The sequence below is a fragment of the Gallus gallus genome, chromosome 4 (genome assembly GCF_016699485.2).
Source record: "Gallus gallus isolate bGalGal1 chromosome 4, bGalGal1.mat.broiler.GRCg7b, whole genome shotgun sequence".
Lineage (NCBI taxonomy): Eukaryota > Metazoa > Chordata > Aves > Galliformes > Phasianidae > Gallus > Gallus gallus.
Window position 1 is genome coordinate 21,504,710 of NC_052535.1, and position 16,683 is coordinate 21,521,392.

The window sequence follows — 16,683 nt, forward strand, 5'->3', positions numbered from 1 at the left end:
CACCAGTTGCTCAGGAACCAGTCAGTCAGGTCGTGGGGCCACCAGGCTGAGCTCGGGGAGCCAGCACTTCCCCATGACAGCTGTGAGCCTGTGCCAGGTGAGACTGGAGTCTTGGCCCTGCCAGGCCACAGTCTCTGCAAGGGGCAGCTAAAAAGAGCAATGAACAAGTAGGAACTGGTGCAGTGAGGAAATCAGCTGGAAAGCAGGGACAAAGCCAGTGTGAAGGGCATAGAGCTAAATTGGGAACACCAGGGCTGCATTAATGTGCTAAAACTTCAAGAATCAGCAGACTGAAAGTGTGCTGTGGCAGTTGCCACAGGAAAAGAAACCCACCCCGAAATACACAGAGCTGACTGGCCAAAATAAGCCACAAATAGACCAGGCTGGTGGGAAATAGAGCATGTCATCAGAATCATAGAATGGCTTAGGTTGGGAGGGTCCTTAAAGAACTCGAACCCCCTGCTGTGAGCAGGGCTGCCACCCACCAGATCAGGCTGCCCGGGGGGTATAGGGCATCCGTAACTTCTCTGGGCAGCCTCTTCAAGCACTGGGGGTGCTGGGAGCTGGAGCTCAGTCATGCTCGCCCATTGCTGCCAGTGGGAGTGAGATGGTGGGGAGAGGGCCCTCTGCTCCCCTGGACCTGCTGTCCACAGCTGTGCTGTTGGCCAGTCCTCTAGTGCTTGTTTTCCACTCTGAAAGTAGTCTCAGCTTTATCTTACAGTGCTATTGGAATTTGAAAGAAATGCAGCTATGAGTGATATCTCTGTAATGCAGTTATCAAGTGAAATGAAAAACAAACAAACAAAAGAAGTTTCTGTATGAATACACAAGGACCTTGTTTTTTCTTGTTCCCCGAAAGTGACTTTTTTTTCTGTCCCTGTTTTCTTTTATGTTTTTGTTTCTACGGCTGTCTTGTGAAGATACTTATTTTTAGCTTTTGGGAACTCATTAGGTCAAGTCATTGGGAGCTGACAGAGTGTTGGGAAGAGAAAATATATTTATCGTCTTCATGTCAGTACAGGAAATAACATGACAGCAGTGTTAGTATCATGTTCACTGCCTGCTCATGTTAACCAACTCACTGGGCTCAGCTTCTCCCAAATTAGGGAGATGTGAATTTGCATCTGGCATTACTACTCTGCCCTGCACCAATTTAGCAGACTGTCTTCACTGCAGGCTCAGAGCAAGGAGTGGAGTGACAGCAGCACTGTGAGCACTCAGGTGTAGGTACGGCTTCAGTGACTGTTAGAGCTGATGTAATATGTTGGAGAAAGCAAACTAAACTGCATGAGCGCGTGTACTGAAAAAGCCTCTTCGTAATTTTGGACAGGACTGATTTTTTTTTTTTAATTTTATTTTTGGAAGGCAAATAATTGCCCACCTGCTTTGGGAAGTTCTTAGCACCATATGCCTTCTGTGTGTCCTTGTTTAGAAGTTTCTTTGAGTTCTACATATTACAACTCAACACTCCATTGACTACGACTCTAAATAAAAAAAATGGAAACATACGTAGCCTGTACTTCAGCATGTCTGTTGTGTAACAGAGCTCTTTAACTGCTTTATTAAACTATTCATTTTCTCTTTGAAGACTTGAACAGCAAAGTTAATTTAACTACTTTGGGGAATCTAACTTCTAAATGTTCATAAATTACAAATTGTTTTGTGCCCTTGAGCTGTGACTAATAATAATCTAGTTTTTTTTCCCCAAATGTCATCTTAGATTAAAGCTATAAAATTTCAGTCCTATCAAAACCATTTCCTATTAGCTTCATAGACCACCTCAGAGAGCATGCAGTTCTGTTCTGGAGGAGTTTAACCCAAAAAAAAAAAAAAACCCACAAACCCCAAACAGGGCTCCTTTTGCTTTGCAGTAAGAGAACCAGCACTAATCCCTCTCTGCCCTAGCAGCTCATTTGCATGGCATGGTATGCGAGGAGCTCCCTACCTCAGAAGCTCCACATACTGGCTCACTGTTTTCATGCTGCACAGTGACGTCTGCAGGAAGGGCTATTTCAATGTATGTATGTCTTAGATATACATTTGGTACTGTAAGTTTCCTTCTGGAAGCTGTTGATGTGGTTTGGTCCAGCAATAAGAAGCCACAGGGGGGATGGTGGCACCAGGCTGTCTTAGCAGGCGAGAGAAGCGCTGCTGGTGCCCTGGGCTCAGTGCTGGCATGTTGTCATGTGCCGGAAGGCACCAGAGCAGGATGCCACTGCTGGGCAGATGTTCCCTCTTTCAGTGCTTGGGAGGAACAATGGTTTAATTATAGGATGTACCTTGGCTTTTTCCAAATAATCTTTCAACTTGTTCTTCAGTGGTGTTATTTTTAACTTGTAGCCACTGATAGTGTGTTTGTGTGCAATACGAAGATAAGCCAGAAATGAACATTTCCTCTGTGTTATAGTGATCTCTTAGCAAATAAGCAACGGGGTCGTAGCAGATAAGTGCTTCATGTGTGAGTCCGATGCAAGGGAATAGATTCAAGTTTCATGTGTGTGAATGTGCCAAATACATGAGAAGATATTTATTAGCATGCTCAGAACAGTGTCTGAAGTGCTACTATCTGGGTCTGAGCCATACCTTGAATCTGAATCACTTGGTGTGTTCAGCCTAGAACAGAGGAGCTGAGGGGGAGGCCTGGTGGTGGGTGCAGCTCCTCATTGGGTGCGGAGGGCAGCGCTCTGTGACAGCAACAAGGCCCAAGGGAATGGCACGGAGCTTTGTCAGGGGAGGGGCAGCTGGGGGTTAGGGTAGGGTTCTTCGACAGAATGTGGCGGGCATGGAACTGGCTGCCCAGGACAGTGGGCACAGCCTCGAGCTGCTGGAGTTCAAGGGCTGTTTGGATACTGCTCTTGATACCACTCTTGGACATAGCGTTTGGATTTTGGGTGGTCTGTGTGGAGCCCAGGGTTGGACTTGACCTTTGGGGGGGGGTCCCTTCCAACTCAGGATGTTCTGTGATTCTGTCATAACTAGGAAAATGGATGCAGATAAGGGGAAACAGCTAGGACACAGATGTGCCTTAGCCATAGTTGTTTTTCTTGTCACATTTCAGCCTGTAACTGGGCGAATTAAAAACAAAGTACCAATTTGGATAAGCGAGGCCTTTACCTGATAGAACAAGTGATGTGTTTAATGGGAAGTATGTGACAGAATCACTCTGAAGTAGAAGTGCACTTTTTCTCTTGTTGTTTACTCTTGAGCTACAGAATATTTTGCAACAAAATATCCTACTGAACAAACAACTCTACTGATGGGCCTCATTGAGCCTGGTAACCTGAACTGCAAGCCCTCGCCTAGCTCGCATTCTTTCCTGCGACCTCACTCATCTTGGTCTGTAAGAAAAGTTCAGGAATGTCTGATTCAGAACTTCCACCATAAATTTCCATGCACTTCCTGAAGCTGAGGACTTGTGTTGTAATGCACTGCTTGGTTGTCTGCACGTTCTTGCAGAAAATCCCTTTATTTTCAGGCCTTTCTGAAGGAATTTTCCATAGGTGTTCACAGCTTTGTTGCTAAGAGTTTTGACAGTGATAAGAATGTAGAAGTTTGATTTTATTTTCAATTTTTTTCATTAATCCTCCCCCATCGCAGTGCCATTCCTCTGTGCATGTGCAGATTTCTGTGTTGTGCAGCATTGAGCTTCACCACTGCCGGCAAAGCCCTGGTTGCAATGAGAGCACCTTTATCTGCAGAGCAGAAATAGCTGATTTGAAGCCTTATCCTGAACATGTGCCTGCTTTCTCATTGCATCAGCAGGTCGTGGCTGGGGTAGCTGTACAAATCCAAGCTAACTGGGAACTTGAACTTGGAAATTCATTATTTAACTGTAGCAGTGGGCACAATGAATGCCGAAGCTGGATAGAAGCAAATCTATCAGCTGAGCTGCAGAGGCAGAAAGGCCCTAGTTTGTTCTTGTCGTAGAAGCAGCAACGGATCAGTGGTGTGCAAGTATATGCCCAAAATCATGTTTCCCCCTCAGGAGGGAGGGACATTGTTCCATGGTCTGTTGGGTTATTCCCAGAAAACGCTTTGTGCCTGTGGAGGGAGAAGAGAAAAAAGATTTGAGTGTTTTCTCGGGGGATTTGTATTTTAGCTTATCTCCCCTGTAATTGGTGTAAGGTGGTTTAAAAAAACAGCTACATTTTTTTTCAGTCCCAGGACTTTAAAAGTCTTTATTCTTACTCAAATTTATTAACAAGTGACAGCTACTAATTCATTCTGATGAATCTCTGATTTGATTTTGATGTCTTTTCTTTTTCTTAAATCAAGATGCTGCTTCTTGATCTATTGCTGTTTCGAGAACAACCATATGTACACTGAACGGATGGTGCAAGAATTCTGACTTCCTCATGGAGGGCTTCATGAGAAAATGTATTTTGGCTTGTGTCTTGGGAACTTTCCCACAGTAGGAGATCTAATTTTTGCAAGGTATTGTTTGGGAATTCAAAAGGAGCGCTGGCAGAAAGATAGCTCCACAAAGAGCCTTTGTGAGAGGCAGCCTAGCCTGCACGCTGCTCACTGCCGCCAGCATTGCAGATTTAATTTGCTGGATGTATTTTGTGTGAAAGGATGCATTTTAGTAAGTCTCAAAATGGAAGTGGTGCTCCACTTTGCTTCTTATGAACTTTGTGGAGTTCTCCACTTCTCTTGAAAACAAGGAGAGAGGGGAGCTCTATTGCTGAGCTTTTCTTACGGCATTGTTTTTGGAGTTGAGATAAGCTGTTTAGTCTCCATGCAGCTCTGTTATGTACATATATCTGTAGATATATTCCTTTGTGTGCCTCTCTATTGTCTGGCCTGAGTAAAAGTGATTTAATATCTGGTTTTCAGCAGTTCTGAAGGATTCTGACTAACAACAATGAGCAATGTATATATATATATATATATATATATATATCATTAAAACACTGGAGGAAAAAGATAAAATTTAAATATTTCAGTGGTCATGGGGGAAAAATGTGCCTTTCTAAATCACTGATAAAGCAAAATAGTTTTTCTATATTAATATTCTTCTGGATAAAAAATTTCCACATTTTTGCCTTATTTTTTTTTTTAAGGGTACTCGTGTCACTGTCTATATTTTACTTGTTCTGTAGTTGATGGGAAAATTACTGGTAGCCTTTTCCGTTTGAATAGTCATTCAGACTTCATGTCCTATTAACCCTCCCTCCCCCCCAAAAAAAACCCCAAAACACGTTGGGAAATGAGGTAGTATGTTATGCAAATGTGGTTTGTAAGCACTTGATGGAAAACAAAGGCTGTACCACCAATACAGTTGGAAGATCCTTCTGTTTGAGATTGGGTTTACTTAACCAGGAGGCAGAATCTTTAATGGTGCATTGTATTTTTCTAGTGGCAAAGCTTGTTTAGGGGCTTTGTTTTTCATGTGATGTCTTCTGCTTCCTCATTTGTGCTGATCTGCCTGTTTGTGAGGCCAGAATATAAACAGGATAAGTGATACAATCTTGTTAGCTGAACAAAAGATAAATGACTTACTCCAAGAGGTGGAGTGTGGCTTTTTCTTACTGAGATCTGGGTGGTGCAATAGTGTGGTTTAGATTATGGCTCCAAATGTCAGTGTTGATGCTACTAGAAGTGTGAAGGCTTGCGTTATAAGGTGGAATGGAAATGTTTATGGCTTCGTGTAGGAACCTCTGAACAGCCTAACCTCCACAGAGTGTACAGTGCTCTGTTTTCAGACACTTTCTCCAAGTGTATATATAAAAAAAAAATAATAATAAAAGGAATATTGTGGAGTATTTATTCTTGCTGCAATTCCTAGTTGCCCAGAGAGGTGGTGGATGCCCCATCCTTGGAGGCATCCAAGGTCAGGCTGGCTGTGGCTCTGAGCACCTGATGTGGCTGTAGGTATCCCTCATGGGGACCACCTCCCTACAGCTGGAGGGTGGGACTAGATGGCCTTTAAGAGTTGCTTCCAACTGAAACGATTCTGTGATTCTAAAATCAGGATGTTTCTTGAATTAATGATGCGTGTGTACAAGGTAGGTCTTGAGAGAGCTCTTCTGTCTTTACATGCTGTACTGGAGGTTAACTTCAGAGGAAACCTTTGTGAGAACTCTGTTTTGTAGTAGGTGTTTGTTCCCTCATTACTGTGTAACAATGGTAAGAAACTCGGCTAGCAACACTATCTTTGTGTACACTGTATTGAGTGAGTAACGTGCCAATGCCTGATAGGCTTTGTGTGCCTAATACTGACTCTTGTCTGTGTTTGCATTGCTCTGCTGTAGGCAGCTGAGAAATGGATGCTGGGGGCTCTTTCTGAGAGAAACGAAGGTGTAAAAGGAACCTGCTTTTGTTGGTGTGCGTGTTGAGTGACAATGCACGCTTTTGTTTCTTACCTGTTGGGACATATCTACAATACAGACCCTATGGTATTTCCGTTTTCTTTTGAGATGAGTGCATCATCCTGTTAGGAAACTGTCCCTTCACCTGAACATTGTCCCAAAATACTTAATCTCACTGAGATCAGCAGCATGTTTCAGTTGTGTGGGCAGCCAGGAGGAACTCAAATGGCTGTGTTGGCTTCGGCTTTGTCAGAAGGAGTATCAGAATACACAGCAGTAAATATTTAGCTATATTGTGAATGGATGGAGCGTGCCTTGGCCGCATGCTGTTGCAGATCTCTGTACCCACTGTCAGTGTCCCTGCAGGCACTACCAGTGCCCTCCTCAGTGTGCACAGGGCATGCTGTCCACACCAGTTAGCAGGAAGGTAGGAAAGGAGCAGTCTTATTTATGTAGCTATGTCAGTATTTTGGCATCATAGCCTTTTGTTGTGTTGACGTATGGTGGCCCTTGGTGGCTCTGGTGTTTTGGATGCCTGGTGCTGCTCAAGCATGCTGTGTTGCCAAGATGTCTTATGTTGTGAGGCTTCTTCTAACTCCATTTGGATGCCAAAAGCTGCAGTGACCCAGTTGGTCTTGACCTGAGTTGTGATTTCCTGATGAGGGTGGCTAATGAGTGGCCGCTTCCCTGCTGGCTGTAAATGGCTCACTGATTGAAGTTACATTAGTACTGTGCCTTTGTAAAATATTCATTTAGCTTGTGGATAAAATACAGGTTGAGGGTATAGAGAAGCTCAATTTGATTGGATTGCTTCCTCTCTGGCTGTAGTCTCAAAGGAATAAGTAGCAAATGTATCTTAAAAAAAATATGGGAGTTATAGTTTATGGAGGATGGCCAGTGGAACAAGAAATGAGATTTTGCACCAGTTTGTTATAAGTGCTAGTTATGCGCTCTGATTTATTAACCTCTTTTTTATTGATGCAGTGGCTAAGTATTTTCTGGAATATGTTCCCAGCTACAGAGGTAGTGAGTAGTCAGTAAAGACTGAGTAAAGCAGTTTTCACTCTAAATTATGGAGAGGTAATTATGAAGGTCTCTGTCAGAGTTGCGTTTCATCTTCTCTGTTGATGTGTGGTATACACTTCTAGATGATGCACCAAATCTGTCTGTGAGCACCCTGCTCTGAGAACTGAGCATCTCTTCCTGTGTGATGCAGGTGTGGAGCAGTGTGCTGACCAGGGGGGCTGTAGTGAGGGTAAAGGTGTTTCCAGCCCTGTTGCACCGCTTTGTGGCAGCTGGGAACTGCTAATTTCAGCTGATGTCTCATTTTAATTTGTGATGATTTACTTAAATGATGCCTGCTCGTTGGTCACAGGCTGCTCATTGACTATCAGATGGCAACGCAGCTCAAGCTTGGCTGTTAAAAATGATTTGAGGCAACAACGCCAAGGAAAGAGTAATTGGTGCAGAGGTTTTCAGAGGGGGGGAGGAGGGGAGTTTATTGCATCTGTGCTGTGTCTGAGGCAGCCGTCTGTTTTAGTGCTGCTAGCTCTTATTCTGCTAGACGCGACACTGATGGATAGCTGGTCTCCATTTCTCCTAAGTCTTCTTGAAGAAGCTTGTAAGGCTTTTATTTAGGATAACTCTTAGTAAAGTCTCTGTTCAGAAGCTGAACAATATCTAGACAACTGGATATTTCTGGAAAGTAGTGGTTACGTATATGATGTGCTGGTGTACAAAAATGCTTTGTTAGCTTTATAAAGCAGTGTTTAGTGACTGGAGCAGAGGATCTTGAGATTTGCAGCAGCATGTGCTACTGGTCTGCATGGGAAGATGGTGTATTTCTGAATGCCCAGGTGGAATGTGAATCCTTTATCCATTTCTCCCTTCTCTTACTCTTTGTACCTAGCCTGGTGCTATGGTTTAATATCAGTCTTAATAATTCAGTGGCTTCTTTTTTCCCCCTTTTTATGCCCCTGTTGGTAGTTTTTGATTTTGTACCTTAAAGTACCCACCTCCTGTATTTTTCTTATTAGAGCACTTAGGGAAACACTTAAGTAGTCTTACCTAGTGCTTTCACTCCTGTGTATTAATTTCGTAGTGGGAAGGAAATTCCTCTTTTACTTACAAAGTACCCTACAGTGTATATTGTAGAAAATATTGTCCACTTATAGAAAAAATGTAGAAATAACTTCAGTACATCCTCATTTCAATTGGCCAAACCTTTAACTGTGTAGGGTTGATGAACTAACTTTGCTTTTTAAGGTCTAACATTCTTGTGTGAATGAATATTCTATATGAATGTAAAAAAGAAAAAAGTAAAAAAAAAAAAAAAAAACAGAACTTTTCGTGCAGTCTGTCTTAGCTGGATAGTAAATGAACATTCAGCTGTGATGAAAGTAGCACAGTTTGCAGAGACACAACCTAAATAAACCCAGGAAGGCTTGCTGTTGACATTGGCCCACATCTTAGCACAGGAGTTCCCTTACACGTCTCTTAAACAAAGGGGGTTTGTTTGGAACAGGTGCTCTAATGGCTGCCCTGGCCTTTAGAAATAGTTCTTAGGTGAAGTAGTACTGCAGTTAACTGTAGGTAGTTTTATAAGACATCTTGGTTTATTGCATATTTTTATTCTATTTTTTAGCTCAAAAAAGCAATCTTGGCGATAGCTGCATGATGCTTGCTCCCCCTAACACAGCTGTATATTTTTAGAAGGTGCTTGTCACAATTTGACAGGCCAGCATGCAGCTGACACCTCTGCAGCTAGGCAGCTGCTAAAATGCAGTTCCCAAGATGACTTTTTTAAACTACATGTAATGAATTAATGCCTACCCTGGCTGTTCCAGGCTGCTCTTAGTTGCAGTAGAAAATACGCAACTTGAACTTTGCAGCTCTGCTGAATGTGTGAAAGGGTAGCAAAAACGAGATGCTCATATTAAATACTGAAACTATACTAAAATTCATTAAGTGCAGTTAATGGGGTAGAAATGGGCATGAGTGCCTTGTGTGTTGCATGAGCATGTGGAGAGACTTGCATTTAATTTACTGAGAGTAGCGAAAGATGATTCTACATCAGTTTGTTGTAAATAGAGTTAGGAGTTGATGAAGTAGTTGTATTGCTTTAGGAAAATGGTATCTGATTTTAAAAGAAAAATGAAAATCCCACTTCATACGAGTGTTACATGATATCCTACTTGATTTCTTTCTGTTTTCTTCTATTTATAGACATCTTGTTTCAGATTTATCTGAAAGCAAAGGTCAGGAAGTGCTGTATTCCAAAAATGCTACTTGTTGTGGGTTTCTGGCGTGTCCTCTCCCTGCTCCTTCCCAAGAGGAGCTGTACAGAAAGTATTTTTCCACAGTGAAGCACAGTTCCTCAACTCTGCAGATTTCAGGCTCTGCTGCCTGTGGCTTATATTCCTTCACTTCCAAAAACAGTACTGTTTTTTCATCATCTTTTGGTGTCCACATCAGTTATACAAGTGATTAAACTGCAAAAGACGCTAACTGCTTTATTGGAAAGCATTACAACTTTGAACAGTGTCTATGTGTGGGTTGGGGTGTGGGGGCATAGGAACTTGAACTCTGTCCTGTTTGGCAGGGCTCATTTCCCATGTGGAGTTTCAGACCATCGAATCATAGAATAGCTTCGGCTGGTAGGGATCTCAAAGCCCACCCAGACCCAACCCCTACCATGGGCAGGGCTGCCCCCTGCCCAGGACCCCATCCAGCCTGGCCTTGAGCACCTCCAGGGATGGGGCACCCACAGCTCTCTGGGCACCTGTGCCAGGGCCTCACTGCCCTCTGAGGAAATAATTTCTTGCTCATGTCTAATCTAAATCTCCCCTCTTTTAGTTTAAACCATCCTCCCCTTGTCCTATATGTCAGACAGTGCAAAAAAAGTTGTTTTCCCTTCAATTTATAAGCTTTCTTTAAGTACTGGAAGGCCATAATGACTTTATTTTAGACTGGAATATGTATGTACGTGGGAGAAATGCTCAGGCATTCTGTGTACTTCCACCAAGAATTTAGGGGCATGGTCTTGGTACCAACATTGCTTTGTCTCTGCCATCTTGGAGAAGATGAGAATACAAAGCCCAAGGTCATGAAATGCATAAGGCTTTTTGCTAATTCTAGGGTAGGAAGAGGTTTTTTTTTTTCCCCCCTCATGTACAAACAAAAGGCATTCTCTTCAGCTAGTCTTCTGAGAGAGTGTGGTAATTCTGAGGGCAGTAGAGATGTGGGATAGAAGTGCAACACATGCTTTTGATGAAATAACTGCTTTTGTGGTGGCTGGAGTTCAGTGCAAGGTCTTAAATGCTGAGCTAATTTCTCACACAGCACTGCTTAGTCATTTGAGCTTGTGCTGTTCTGCTCACGCAGCACTGATCGAACTTCTGTGTTTCTGGTGTGACTACTTAAGGCAATCAGTGCTCTAAAGTACTCTTGAGGAATAGGTATTACTCTAAGGAATTTGAAAATTAGCTATAATTTAAGTCAAAATTAAAAATCTTTATCTAAGCAAAGGCCCTGCTGCCAAATCTTCTTATCATGGTTGCTATTCTTTTTTTTTTTTTTTTTGCATTTATCCTATGTACTTCCTAAGTCTGATGACCAGTAACTCCTCCTGTCAACAACAGTGGAACTTGTTGTGAACTTCAAGTCCCTGTATCTGGCTTTGTGACTTTTTATAACGAAACTGATTTGCGTTTAATACTTTCTATTTACTTTTAATAAACTTTCCAATCTGTTGCCTTGAACAAGTTTCAAGAAACCAAATCTGTGAGTTTAGTTGTTGCTATTTGACAACCTCATTCTTAGTATGTAGCACTACTTGAAAGAGACTTATGGAACCAGCTTAGTGAATGTAAAACTTCTCTTAGCTATTACAGGTTTAAGTACTGACCACACTGATTTAAATTTCCTCCAACAGGCATTGTGGCATTTGTTAAGAAAGTACTGTGAACAAAACAGTTCTGTACATTCACCCTGTTTCTAACCTTTTTGTTGCCCTGCTCGTTGTGTTATCAATTTTGCATTCTGTGTTTAAATAAAACATGAGATTAAAAACAAGTGCCCTTTTGACAGTGAGGGCTCGGGCTCAGCCAGCGTGTGAACTGCTCCTGCTCCCTTTTCCATCCAGTCTGCAGAGAGTGAGGAGCTTGTATGTTTTTAGAGCTTTACTTTTTATTTCTCACTGTTAAATATTCACCACAGTAACTAGGCTGTTTCATATTTTTCTCCTTTTCCTAATTGCTAACCCTGTGAAACAACAGGGACCTATAATAAAGACAAAACAAACAAACAAACAAAAAACCACACACAACACAAAACCCTCAAAATTTACTAACTCCTGTGCCTTGTTTTCCAGCTGTAAAATGCAGAAGGCTGGTAAGCCTCTTTTCAGGCTGTCTGGTGTCTGTTGGAAGCTGGCCTTGAAACCACTGCAGTCAGACTGCATGCAGAAATGAGCAGTTCTGTACTCAGATTAATGAGTAGACCTGGCAGCTGTAAAGTGAGGTGAGAGGCCATGCGATGAGGGTTGAAAATGATGTTTTTTGCACTTACTTTCATTCGCTTCCTATCTTAGTTTCATATCTAAATGCTCTGTAAGATGTCAGAATGAATTACCTTTAGATGCGTGATTTGTTTTCAGAAGATAAAGTAGTGACTGTAAGTAGCTAGAGGAACAAGAGCTGGTTGTTCTGTAGAGGAGCTGTAACTGCAGCCAGTGACAGAACTGCAGGCCACACCATGATGTTTGGCAGCGGGATGCTGAGGTTGAATCATTTGAGCAAACTCCAGGTCTGACCGTATGGCCCATGAGAGATCTGCATTGCAGCTGCTTTGGTGGAAAGTCGCAAACGACCTGTTCAGAGAATACCTGCAAAACCTGGTGAGGCTGCGATTGTGAGTCACTGAGAAAGCTTGAAGTATGGGCCTGCTAGCTTGAGAAGTACATTTATGTAGAGTGGCTCTCCAAACAGAGTTAACTCACTCATGAATTCCCTACTTTGGGAACATTAAGAGGAAATTCCCAGGGAATTAATTCACCGGTTTACTTAATCTTCTCAGAAGAGCTATTAAGAACATAAAGATGTTTTCCTGCAATTTAAAAAAAATATAAATATAAAAATGAGGCCACCTGTTAATCTGAAGATTGCCTTTTCATCCAAGATAGACGAAGAAAATAGAGTGAGAAACTTCCAGGTAGGGGCAATATAATGACCTGATAGAAAGCCAGGTAAAGAAAGAAAAGTCTCTGAGAGTCTCCCAGTTGGTACTAACTGGGAGTTTTTTCCGTCCACTCATTCTACTGCTTATTCTCTGCTCTTCCCATTCTCTTCAGTTGCAGTCTTTTCTTTGTGAGGATCTCTATTTCTGATCCCTTTGTGATGCCTGGATTCAGTTTTATAAAATTCTGAAGCTATTCACTTCGGTAATGAACAATGGAAGAAAAAATGCTTTAGGGATAAAGAGGAATTCAGTCTGTCATAATCGCTAAATTGTACTTGCTGCTTGTGGAGATGCCTTCCCCAGCCTCAAGAAATGCTTCTCTTGCAAATCCCGTACAGTATCAAAATCTGAAGGATGAGATGGTGATTACGCTGACATTTATTTGCATGATGAATTAAAAAAAGAAAGCAAGCCCACACTGGAGTTATTTTTTTTGGCTTGTTACTTATGAAGTTTCTGTTCAATCAATAGTCTCAGTGGATTACATTTGCTTTTTATTAAAAAATGAAGTTCCCAGTAATAACAATATGATACCATTAGAAATGGTTTCTGACTTTTCGTATATTAAAAAATTCTATTCAAACATCTGCTTACACTTGTGTGAAATCGAGAAAATTTATTTGCTGTTCAGTGGGGTATATGTGGTTTCTTTGTTTTTCTCTATTTTGCATTAAGAATAAATGACTTATTGCAATTGAAGCTAACAGTTTTATTCATTGACAGCTCAAAATAATTGAAATGAGAATATACCTTAAATATTCAATTGCAGAACATTTTTGTTACTTTCTTCTGATGATGATGTCTTTTACTAGCTAGCGCGTTATGTTTGTTCTTGGTATAGAGATAACAGTTCTTAACTATCCTTGGTTCAAACAAGTGAAACCTGTTCCTTAAACATGAAATAAAACTCAAGTTGTGTAGGAGGCCTGTAAAATACCATATGTGAGTGTAAAAAGGATGTTTTTTTCCAAACTGGTATTTCATACTTGGGGTTGTGGGTTGAAAAAGGGCAGCAGTTCATCAATCAGTCTTTCCCTTGTTTTGTTAAGGATGGAATCCTGAACATCAGCTGAAAAAGGAATTATTGAAACTCTATGCCATCTTTAAAAATATAGATTGTATCCAGAGTTAACTTGTGGGACCCTGGAAAAGTTGTCTTTCTATGTGTTTTTGAGAAATAAACTTTTTCTTGTGCTTTTTCTGTTGACTGCTCCTTGTTTGGCACTTCACTCGGGACTAGTGGGAAGAATTGCGGATCTGGATCCTAAGAAATGCTTTTTTTTTCAGTGTAAAGTGAGGGTGAAGAAGTATATTTTTATGTGTGCAAGGGAATATTTTAGCAACAAGCAGTTTTGCACTCTGTTGCCATTAAAGCTGGAAGAGCGGGTGGAGGACTGGAGTGCTCTTTTTTTCCATCCAATTTGACTTCTTGCAAATGAACCCTCTGGGATATATTTTTGTGTCCAGCTCCTTTGAGCGTCTCTGGAGGTTGCTTGTGCTCCCAATGACAGCCATCTAGAAGGAACTTTTAGTTGGTTCTGCATGACAGCTGAGTGCTCTTCTGTAATTGCTACCCTGTGGACAGCCGAGAGGCATTGCCTGCTTAACAAGGGATATCTTAAGGCTTTGCTCTCTTCTGTCGGTTGGACTAGCATTGGCTGCTATTTGCAGGGACTTGCTAGCCACCTCAGAGCCATTTAAATTAGTGGATATGCTAAGAAGTTGACTTTCAGAACACCATCTTCTGTTGTCTTTTTGCCACTTAGGTGCTTCTACTTTTAACACTCTCATGAAAAAATGGTTTTGTGTATCTTCTTGTTCAAGGATGGCAAATGCTGCTTCTGATGTCCTGCAGTGCAACTTACTGTGTGATGGTGTAACTAATGATTATGGAGTCCTCAGTAGCTGATGCAGTTGCACATATACATGGGTTCTGGGGTCTCTGTGGTTGGCCCATCAAAACACTCCAGATTTTGAGGGGGAGAGAAGAACTTTCACCAATCACACTTAACAACAACAACATTACGATGCTGTGTGTCACCCTGCGCGTTGCAGTGCTGCTTTCGCTGTAAGCCTTTGATTGAAACAACCATCTGTATTGCTTCCCTTGTCCAAAACAGAGGAAGTTGATTTGATGTCAGCGTTTTGTCCTGTTTCTCTGAAGAGAAACTCAGGGCAGCTTATTTGAAGAGAAACAAAACAAAACTTGTTTGTATGCAAAATGAATATAATGGCAAGCCTGGAAGTGTTCATTGGATCACACCTTATGAACAGGTGCAGCTGCTTAAGAATAATAGAGGCAATAATTACTACTGCAGAACTTGGAAATAGTACCTGTAACTATTAATAACATAATAGCATTCAGCCCACGAGTTCAGACGGTTTCTTAAGGTTGTTGAAAATGCTAAACAAGGAAGTGCAGGGATGTTCACTAAGAGTAATATAACAGCCAAGTAGATGCTTTGTGTGACTACTTTGACGTGCAGATGAACGTTAACCACTTTAACAGAACCATGTCTTTCTAAAAGCTTAGTGTTTTTCTACAGGCTAAGCCCCAGATGAATAGTACAGGAAAAAGAATAAAATATAAAAGCACTGCAGGTCAGAGTGCACAACACATTTCCAGCTATCTTCTTTTCCTTCTCTCTGTTAACTGTCTCCTCCATCAACTTATTTGATTTGTAGTTCTTCAAAAAGCCATATTGTTTCATTTAATGCAGCTGCAGAAGAAAATAACTTCCAGAGGAAGGTTAGATAAGGAGAGTGTTGTGGGCATTCAGTTCATAGCAGCTGAGCCCTTTTTTTTTTTTTTTTTTTTTTTTTTTGCTTAAACACATCAGAACTGTGTTGATTCTAATTTCCACAGCTAAGTATGTGAATATTTTACTGCAAGATATTGTGAAGGGCTTTCTCAGTATGACCAATCTTTTTAACTTATTTCTGTCTGCTCCCTATTTCTATCCAGGTAGAAATGTGCTTTCAATGCACTCAGATTCTAGCAGCTTCTTGATCTAAGCATGTTGACAAGATCATACGTGTACTGACTTAAGAGAATGTAGTGCCATAATAAGTTGCATAGTGTACTGTAGCCACAGGAGTTTGTCTAAACTGGCATTCTTTCAGGAAGGTAATGTCTGTGATGCTTTCCTGTGCAGTAGTACAAGTGTAACTGATGCTCTGTTCATTTTTTAACCAGCAAAAATACTTTTGATCATTTTATATCACAAAATACTCTATTTGTTCTGAGAAGTGACATATACTGTACTGGCAGAGCAGCTTTTGCAGATGTCTCCACTCGTGTCAGCTAGCTTTGACTGCGTTTGTAGGCTGTTCTTTTTATAAAACTGTCTGTAGAGAGGGTGTAGGAGTGATAATAGCAGCTTTCATTTTCATGAAATTTAGTGAAGTGTTTGCAGTTTCCTTGATGTCTTCCTGTACAAGTATTACTTCACCAATGAATTACATGACTGTTAAGCTAACTGATCTGCAGGTGCTCCTGAATTTTTGGTTGTCTGCGATGTTGATGGATGTGTCTCATCTCACTGTGCTTCTATTTATAAGAGGTACCAAGAGAAACTGAAACAGCCTTCTTTTTTCCAATAAATTACAAAAATATGGTGCAACTGGTATGAAACCTTTTTTTGAGAATAAAGAGAGGAGAATGCTGAGATGATGAATATTGCCATATGAAACATGAAGCCATTAGGCAAGCTGGCTTAAGGGTTGGACTGCTGACTGTATTTCATATTTCTCAGGGGGACATGCAGGACTGTGGGATGATTAGGTCCTCTGTAGTATTATTTTTGGTCTTGCTAAGATGGTATGTTTTCAAAGAGAAAGTGCTACTGGTGTAAAGAGGGGAGGGGGAAAATTGTAGGTTGCATTGATTCATTACTGTCTAGTTATTTGGTGTGTGTAAAATGTTTATGCTGGAAGATAGAGTATACCTATAATAGAATTACGAACAGAAACAGCCTTTCAGTTTTCTGCTTGGATCCAAAAAAGTACTCATAGAGAAGGAGGAGTAAACTGAGGCGCTAGCTGACCTCATGTCCCTTATTCATTGCCAGTATAGTGTCTGAAAATACAGGTCTGATGCTTTTACTCCTTGCTTAAGAAATTGATCGTGACAATA

At 41.3% G+C, this 16,683-nt stretch overlaps 1 protein-coding gene across 11 annotated transcripts in view; it reads left to right on the plus strand.

The window, feature by feature from the left end:
• RAPGEF2 (Rap guanine nucleotide exchange factor 2) overlaps window positions 1–16,683 on the plus strand; it is a 174,424-nt gene that overhangs the window by 1,132 nt on the left and 156,609 nt on the right. The window lies entirely within an intron of this gene.